Raw genomic sequence first — 9401 nt, 5'->3', positions numbered from 1 at the left:
CATTCATCATTCCCTCGCAGACAATGACTACCCAAGGGATGGATATAAAGTCAACATCAGTTCAAAATGGACAGATTAAAAGTGATGATGATAAGAGAAACTAGCATATATGCTTTTAATTGAATCATTCCTTGGTTCTCCACTTCCTTGGGTTTCTAAATTCTAATTCCGGGCTAATCTTATTGGAATTATATGTTGTCACTTCTCACACTAATTTGGAATTATATAAAAAGAGCCTAACCGGCAGGCACAACAAATCCAATCACTTAAATTCGATTATCAAAATATCAGTGTGCGTCTCTGTGGGGAGAGAGAGAGCCCGTAAATAATTTGGTAGCTACTTCAAACCACCCCTAACGGTGTAGCATAATCAATCGGACAGACATATATCGGTCAAATTGGTGCCCTTTTGATGAAATTCCAACCGTGTCACTTAAATGTGAGTTCGAAATGCTGTTCAAGACCATTTTACTTTTGTGTGGGGCTTCAAAGATCAAAACTTCTTGTTTCACACTTCACTCGCCATCGCACACCAAAACTCAAAAATAAGAATGAAAATCAAAACACAAAGCTTTTCACACAAAATTTGACAACACCAAGGCACTAAGTTCTAACACCTGGTAGTGGTAGTGACGGTGATTCTGTTCTGCTATTCTATCAACATGCAAAAAATCATAAATTGGAATGTAGCAATTGAAGAACTGAAACTGCAGCCTATAAATTGTAACATGACACTACATATTAACTCCAATAGTTCAACAGAGACTGGGTACACAAAACAGAAAAGCCAAGCAAAGATAATACGCGACTTATTGCACACAAAGCACAAACTTCATAAGTTCCACAAAGGACTTACTTGTAAGAAAACAAAATAACAGAAAACACAAACACTAAACCCATCACAAACACATCTTTTTAGCATAAAACAGCCTCCCGAAATATATTCTTCCACTGGCTCCTTATTTCAGAACTGCTTTGCACATATCAAGCAAAAGAGATGCATTAGTTATAATAATGAAATACCTCAAAGGCAATCAGCATGAACTGAAGTGACATTATAAAATGTACAAGGCCTTACCTTCTGAACAGCTTGGTATGATCAACGAACTCCAGGGTCGATGAACCTCGTGAAGACTATGACAAATGTGGCATTATCCACTCACAGCGACAAAAACTAATGGGGCTTACAACAGGACAGTGCAACACGGATTAATCCTACACATTAAAGAGCAGAAGCAGGGAACAAATACTTTCACTTCCCCTTCCCACCTTTCCCTCTTAAAAACAGAAAAGTTGGTGAAGGGGAACACAAACGCTCTTGCAGAGCGAATGTCTTCAGGTTAGATACTAAATCCTAAATAAAGAAAAGTAAAATAGAAGAAATACTGATGAGAATAACAAGAAAAGGAAGAGATGGAGCAGCCAATTCAGGCAACAATGGACCGAGCAAGAGAGTTGAAGAAACCGAAAAATCATCTGGGTAGCCATTTCAGGCAACACTGAACGAAAAGTATCAAAGAAAGACAAAAATCTAAGATGGAATGATAAAATGGGAGAACACTCCGATTTGAGATCAAGGAAATAAAGATGACTAGAATAAAATAAAATCCTACAGATGTTGTATGACTAATCAAGTGAGAATTCTACAGTATATACAAAGTATTGGAAACGAAAAGCCTACATCTAAGTTAGAATGAAGGAAGTGAATATCAACTATCCTGTGACTGTGAGGAGACTACCATAGTTAAAAGACATGTATCATAACTTAGACGATCATCTAGATTGTAGTTCCCTTCAACCCCAAATGGATAATTGAGTAATCAATTTTTCAAACAACAGCAAAGGATTGCAGGCAACCAGTCACTTCAATAGCAAATTCCCATGTATTAATTCCCCTTTGGCTTCCAAATTATTTAAGGCCAGCCGCTATCCGTGTCAGAGAACCCAAATCACATTCTGTGAAGAACGTCCATAGGGGAAACCCACATCGTTTCACATCACAATATCGGGAGACTGTTAACCTACCAGCCATCACTACACTGGTACCACCATGGCAACATACCACAAAACGAAATTTTAAAGAGTCGCGCTACTGACTTGTCCACTCACTCTATATACAATCTAACACTAACCCAGTTTGCACAGTAGGTTCTTTATTTACAGGAGCCCAACACTCCTAGTACTTCAATCCTCAGAGTTATCAAGATTGAGAATGCGACGGAGAGCCATAGTCGCAGAGTCAGCACTGTGAAATAAATCTCTACGAGAATGGTTATGTTCCCTGGTAGGAGAAGGAGGTGCAGACTTGGCAATTGGATGGAAATTGATATCAGAGGGCGAAGCAGGCAAGTCAAGAGAAACTGTCCGTTTTGGTCGCATTGAAAATTTGGGAATGGGTAAAGAACTTGGTGGCGGAGAGTTTGAATATGCAGGTCCGGCCCAAAGCTCAGAGAAAGAAAATTCATCATTCAAGGACCCTTCATTGTTAGACTCATAATTGATCCTAATAGGAATTGGAATAGCACTACTTTTAACAGTTCTCTTCAAATTTTTGGTATCATCGAAGTGAGAATTAACAGATGGTGATGGTGTTTTGGGTGAAGAAGAAAAAGAAGAAGATGTTCGTTCGATTACAGGAGTAGCACAAGCCTTCAAAGGGGTTGGGAGTATACCTGCTCCGGATTGGAAAGTTCGGCAATTGATCTCTTTGAAATTTTTGGAAGTTGGGGATCCAAACGACCCGAATCTAGCAGGACCGTGACGACTGCTTCTACTGTAGCATTGATTTCGATGCTGATCAACAACAACAAGCGTCTCCATCGAGTTAAATCACCGGGTCAACTAGGATAAATCGTACAAGTAAGGCCGATTTTAGAACATCAACCTTGAAGATCTACAACTTTGATAACTCAGATCAAAGGCTCTAAACTTCAAAAAATCGAGTCACTAGCGACGAACTGCTACAAAAAAGCGGATAGTAGCATTTAGATCTTCTCCATAACCACCAAAACCTGAGCAGGCTGACATTTCCGAACCATACATGGAGCATATAGATCAACGACAACCACCAAACCTTGCGAAATGAAAACCAAACCGCTGATTCAACAACCGGATCCATAGAAATGAAAACAGATCAGACAAAAACCAAATCAATCACAGTAGAACAACCAAATTACAGTATTGTAAGAAGTGAACTGAAACCCTAATTTATAGATACTAGTGTAGCAAAACATTTCAATATGATATTCGATTTCATTTTCTCAGAGAAAGATAGAGAAAGAAAATTACCTGTAGAGGCGAGAAAGTTGCAGCAAAACGATTACTAGATCTACAAGAGTTACAAGATTTTTTGGGGTTAGAGAATTTTGCTTCTCTATTTCTAACCATGCCATTGCAAGTATAGCCCACTGAGCTTTTGAAAACCAGAATCTCCGGATCTGAAATGACTCAAAATTGTATTTTAATGTCATCATAGGTCCGCAAAACTTAAATGAAGTTGATTATATAAAAATTATTTACCAAAAAATGAAGTTGAAGCCAAAAATGAAAATCACAACTTTATATAAATTAATTATATAAAAATAAAAAATTATAAAAGTTTTCAATCGATATTATTATCTCTAATTGATGTTCACTATTGATTTAAATACTTTAAAATTATTCGTTACTGGTGTAAGAGTTTTGAACTGAGCTGACAAAATATAAAAACTCTCAATTTAATTTGAAATTTACTTCTTATCTTCTAATTTAACAAATGACTCCCATCCAAGCCCTGCGTTAGATTGGTGATCTAATTAAATTAAAGAATAATAGAATTGTAGAAAGCTCATGGTTGTGAAAAATTGACCAATTTAATTTAAAATAGTTGAAAATAAACAAGGTGATGGTATTTTAGTCAGTTCACTTCTTGGTGGTGTCCTTCTTCCATACATGATTTCCTGAGTTTGATGTCATGGGCCCCAGGGCAGTTTTGTAATTTGGAAAGAATCAAAGATGTCGGACCTATGGAGGTCAGGTCATTCAATAGAGGAGAGTTTGTTCTACGCCACTTGGGCACAGAGGATAGAGATAAAAAGGTTATGGAGGGACTATCGCAAGAGCTGTTACCTACAGGTGTCGGTTTTGAGGGAACTTAGACCCGCTTCTCCCGGCCAGCGATGGGGAAAGTCGGTGAGGAAAGCTAAGGTGTCAGTTTTTTAATTCCGCGTCAAATAAATAAAAGAAGAAGAAAGCTAAGGTGGGGTTCTTTGCTTGGGGAGTTGAAAAAGATAAATGCTTTTTTATAAAGATAAATGTTTTGGTCCCACTTTGTGCTCATACGACCGAAAGATATTCCAAACGACACTTTACTTTATTTCCAAATCTACCCCTATATATAATAATATTATTTATTTCTCCTTTGCGTGCCTTTTGTCATTAATATCATATTTATTGTTCAAAAATTAGGACGAGACACTATTTTAGGGTCCGTTTGTCATGCGTTTTGTTTTTAGCGTTTTAATTTTGATTAAAACAAAAACAGTAATTTTGTTGTATGAGTGTTTTGAAAAAAATTCGAAAACTCGTTTGGAAACGATGTTTTGTTATGAAAATATCGAAAACAAAAACATGCAAAACATGTTTGGTAAAGTTATGCGCTTCAAAAATTTTGAAAACAAAATATATTTGGTCAATCCAACTATTGCCAAAAAAAATAAAACAGAAACAAAAAAACATATTTGATTATCATTATTTTTAATTTTTTTTTTTAAATTTTAAGTATATTTATAAGAGTAAATTATATTCAGACCCCCTGAGGTTAAGTCATTTTACACCTATATGAAGATTTTGGTTTTAATTTTCACTTATATTTGAAAGAGTGATTTAGTATTTCACTTACACCCCAAATATCAATTTAAAGTGATGTCTGAGTTACTTTTAGGTATAAAATAACTATAAAACCCTTTTGATTTTGTATTGATTTTATTTCATATATAAAATGACTTAACTACCCAACAGACCCATTTGAAATGACCAAAATGTCCCCAAAACACAAAATGAATCCTATGGGCAGAGTTTATTGGTGGAATGAGCTGCTCGGCGGGAAGCTTGAAATGTCGGCACTGATGATGCTGAAATTTAAGGAACAGCAGCCAAGGAATGAACCAGTAAGAGGTGGGTTTGTTCCGCAAAGGCGAGCTGTGATGGGTGGCTGTTGGCAATCGCCGAATTGGGGTGGGTTTGCTCCGGCGTTAGTGATGATGGATGACGTGATTGCAAGGCGACATGGAACGGCGAGAATATGAGGCTATGACCATGAGTAGACGATTAACGTGTCTAGCAAACTTACCGGCACAACTGTCTTCACAGGTGAGCATGGAGTGCACGTCGGCGAAGTGGGTCTATGGTGATGATGGACAACAGTTCGAAGCGACGGAGATGGTTGGTGGTTGATGGGCCAGCGATGGTGAAGATGATGGCATGGTTTTGACGGCGACGGATTGAGCATCTCAACGTGGATAACGATACGGAATGGCAGTGGGAACACTCCGTCCAAACTCTCTCCACCGTTACGACCATCTTGCAGCCGGAAAAACTTACCGGTGGGCTGCGGAAATGTCTTCACCGATAAACATGGAGTGCACAGCGGCGAAATGGGTCTAGTGATGATGGACAGCAGTTCGAAGCGAAGTAGATCTGTGGTGATAATGGGTCGATAATGGTGAAGATGATGACATGGTTTTGAAGGCAACGGATTGAGCAGCTCAACGTGGACGACTGTGCAGAATGGCAGTGAGCTTGAATGGGAATGCTTGGTTAATAGATCGGTGATGGCGATGATGGACGGCAGTTCGATGCCATCTTTGGTAGTGTCGTGTGTTTGTATGGTCGTCGAGGAAGGCATGGGTCCCTGGACCATGTTTCAGAACACATTATTTATCAGTGTAAACTAAACTTTATTTACTGTAAACTGAACTTTATGAATACAATATCATCTTATTAATTACTGTAACTTACCTTTATTATCAGAACCAATTATTTATCAGTGTCATCAGACAGCTGCATCATGTTAAAAGGGTCACAAAATTGTAAAGTGCCAAAAAAGTTTCATCACACTGCACACAAAACTGTAATTCGTCAATAGGTATACGAAAACTCTGAAACACTACACCCAGATTCCATTTGCTGTAAATCTAATTTCACAAAGTAAGAATAGTCGAAAAGAGAACATTTAATTCAAAATCTAAATCAGCTCAACGTGGACGACTGTGCAGAATGGCTGTGAGCTAATGATAAAGACGATAATATAGACAAGAACGGCATCGACAGTAATGAAGGGGCGGCGGTAGCCGAAACAGGAGGTGCAGCGGTCGCTGTAGTAGCTCGGGATAGGACATATATTTATATAGGGGCTTTTTTGTCATTTAAGATTACAAATATTTTGTATTAAACAATTGAGGGTAAAATAGTTAATTCACATGTATCAAAAGTGTAAAAGTAAGTTGGGATGTAAGTGAAAGTTAAAACTAAAATTTTCATCTAGTTGAAATATGACCCAACCTTAGGGGGTGTCAGTGTAATTTACCAGTTATCATATTTTTAATAGATATGGAGAAATTTGAAACCACAAACATATATATTTATAATTTTTATATATATATATATATATATATATATATATATATAAATTTTTGTAATAACTTATTTACAAGTTGTTTGCAATACCTACTTCAATTTTATTATCATTTTACCTGTATAGTCCAACACAACATTAAAAATAAAAACATCTCTACTCTCATTTTACTATACTACACGAGAGTCAACATTTGCAAAAAAATATTTGCAATAACCTATTTACAAGTTCTTTGCAATTCAATTTTATTATCCCGTTACCTGTATAGTCCAATACAACATAAAAAATAAAAACAAACCTAACTGAAAACATAATTGGAATAGAGTGTATATCATTTACAAGTGCTTAAATATTCAACCAACAAATTAAACAAATTTAAGTTCTACATAAGATGTTTGGAACAAAGCATTAACAATACATAGTTGTCACTAAAAATTGATAATAAGTTCATAAAGTGGATGACAATGGCAACAACACATCATCTTCATAACAATACATGTAGCTTTGAAGAGAGTACCAACATACTTCATATCTGCAATAAGAGCATTTAAGTTGAAATATATTAACAATAATATCAACCGGTAATAGTAACAGAAAAAATGATGTATATTACATATATATATTACAAGCTCACAATAGCAACAAATATATTACATATAAAAGAAAAAATATACCATCACTCTCAGAAGGATCAAGAGTGCTAAAGAGATTCCAAATTCGATCAGCAATAGTATTACGTAACTGATCCATTTCTCGAAACTGAGCCAAAGGCACATCAACAATCTCATCATCTTCACTATCACTTTGAAGAGGATCGTTACCATCAAATAAATCATAAGGCTGATGCTGATTTCTGATGAAGTTATTCAATGTGCAACAAGCCATTAAAATCAATACTTGTGTTGAAAACTTATAAGGAGGCATTGCCCTCAAAATAGTGAATCTTATCTTCAACAACCCAAAGTATCGCTTAATTATATTTCTCAAAGATGAATGCCTATGACTGAACACTTCCTCCCGACCACGAGGTTGTCTAGTCCTACGGTATTCCTGAAAGTGGTAAGTATGACCTTGAAATGGGGCCAAATAACCAGGCTTATTAGCATACCCTGAGTTCACCAAATAATACTTACCTACCATGTTTAGAATACATAAAGATATATACAGTATGAAAAACTAATCATATATTAAGTGAATTTATAAGATAATATTACCTATTGGTGGAGCTGGAAAGTTTATTGCCTCATTCTCAATACACTCCTTTAGGATTCTCGAATCATTAGCGGAGCCTTCCCACCCAGCTAGCATATATGTGAACCTCATGTCAAAGTCACATACAACCATTACATTTTATGTGGTATAACCCTTTCTACCACGAAATGAAAGTTGTGTACCTGTTGGCAGAGTTGCAGGAATATGGGTTCCATTTATAGCTCACCCGCAATTCTTGAAGTAAGGGTAAAACCTATAAGACTCTCTAATCTTATTCCGAATCACAGAAAAATCAGGAGGGGCAATGATATGGGTGCCCAACTAGCATACTGCATACAACACAGCATGGAAGTGTTTGGAAATGGTTTCAGTGGAGATCTCTCTGCTACAACACGATTCCTTTGATTATGAGATAAAGTGAGCAAAAAAAAATGTCACTTGTTCATAAACAGTTAAAAATTTAAAATCCTTCAACCCTATACCTTTCAGTGTACTACATAATGTTCTGAAAACTTCAGGATACATCCTCAAATTTTCGTAACATCTTTCTCTGTGGCAGTTTAAAATCTTCATAACATACGTTTCCCCTTATAAAATGAAATCCCTACAACGCCTCTTTTGATAGAAGTTCTGTTCTTCTAAAAGAGCAGCAAATATTAAGACACTCTCATTGTCCTCCTCATCGTCATAAAATTAAATTCTTCTTCTTATATGGTTCTAGATATCCATTGTCCTATTTAAATATTTAATACAATCAAAGCATTTAAGTTAATAAGCAAAACAATTAAATAATAAATAAAACATTTAAATAATAAATAAAGCATTTGAGTTAATAAGGTTAACATATAAGTAATGAACAAAGTATTTAAGTTAATAAGCAAAATATTTAACTTAATAAAAAAAAACATTTAAATAATAGCAGTACAGTCATCCAAGAAATAAAAGTACTTAGTTATTACAGTCATCCAAATGTGAGATAGTAATAAGTTAAATAAACAACAAAACACAATCATCCATAAAAAAATACTCAAACATTCAGTGCCCAACCAATTCTCATCTCCTCAGGTAGCGAAAGAAAAAATTTCTGCCACTTCTCAGAATCATGTAATAACTTCAATACCTTAGCGAATTGGACCATCTCAATTCCAGGTATTTTTTGTACAAAGAGCATGCAGGCGTCAAACATTTCATTATCTCTATCCTTTTTAGAGGGAGAGAAAACTTCATCATCTCCTTTCTCACATGAAGATACACGAGTAGAAGTAAAAGATGCTTTAATTGTTTTCTCTATTGCAGCATCCATTCTCTCAATTCTCCTCGTAAAATTCTCATCCATGTTTGACAAGAGTGCAACCATACTGGGAGATAAACTATCTCTTTTGGCTTTCTTACCTTGACGTAAAGGTGGGGGACTGACGTGACAACCCTCTTCCTCATCATCGTCATCATTGGGAGTGGGCAAAATGATTGCGAGGGGTGTTGTAATGGAGGGGTGGGCATGCATCCCTGTTGCATATATGTCCCCAACTATGGTCGACATCTTGTCAAAATGCTTATATCTATGTCTGCGAAACTT

The 9401-nt window shown here is 36.1% G+C and overlaps 1 long non-coding RNA gene across 1 annotated transcript; it reads right to left on the bottom strand.

Annotated features, from left to right (window-relative positions):
- Positions 1–693: 693 nt before the first annotated feature.
- Positions 694–3427, bottom strand: LOC132268962 (uncharacterized). The gene is made up of 3 exons (XR_009469398.1): positions 3289–3427; positions 1079–3096; positions 694–970 (listed from the first exon to the last, which is right to left on the bottom strand). It is a non-coding gene; the product is annotated as an uncharacterized LOC132268962 (long non-coding RNA).
- Positions 3428–9401: the final 5974 nt, after the last annotated feature.

Source organism: Cornus florida, unplaced genomic scaffold (assembly GCF_030987335.1).
Source record: "Cornus florida cultivar Cherokee Brave unplaced genomic scaffold, ASM3098733v1 CherokeeBrave_3.0.0_Hap2_Chr08, whole genome shotgun sequence".
Classification (NCBI taxonomy): Eukaryota; Viridiplantae; Streptophyta; class Magnoliopsida; order Cornales; family Cornaceae; genus Cornus; species Cornus florida.
The sequence above is the reverse complement of the archived record's forward strand: the minus strand, read 5'-3'. Positions and strand labels throughout refer to the sequence as shown.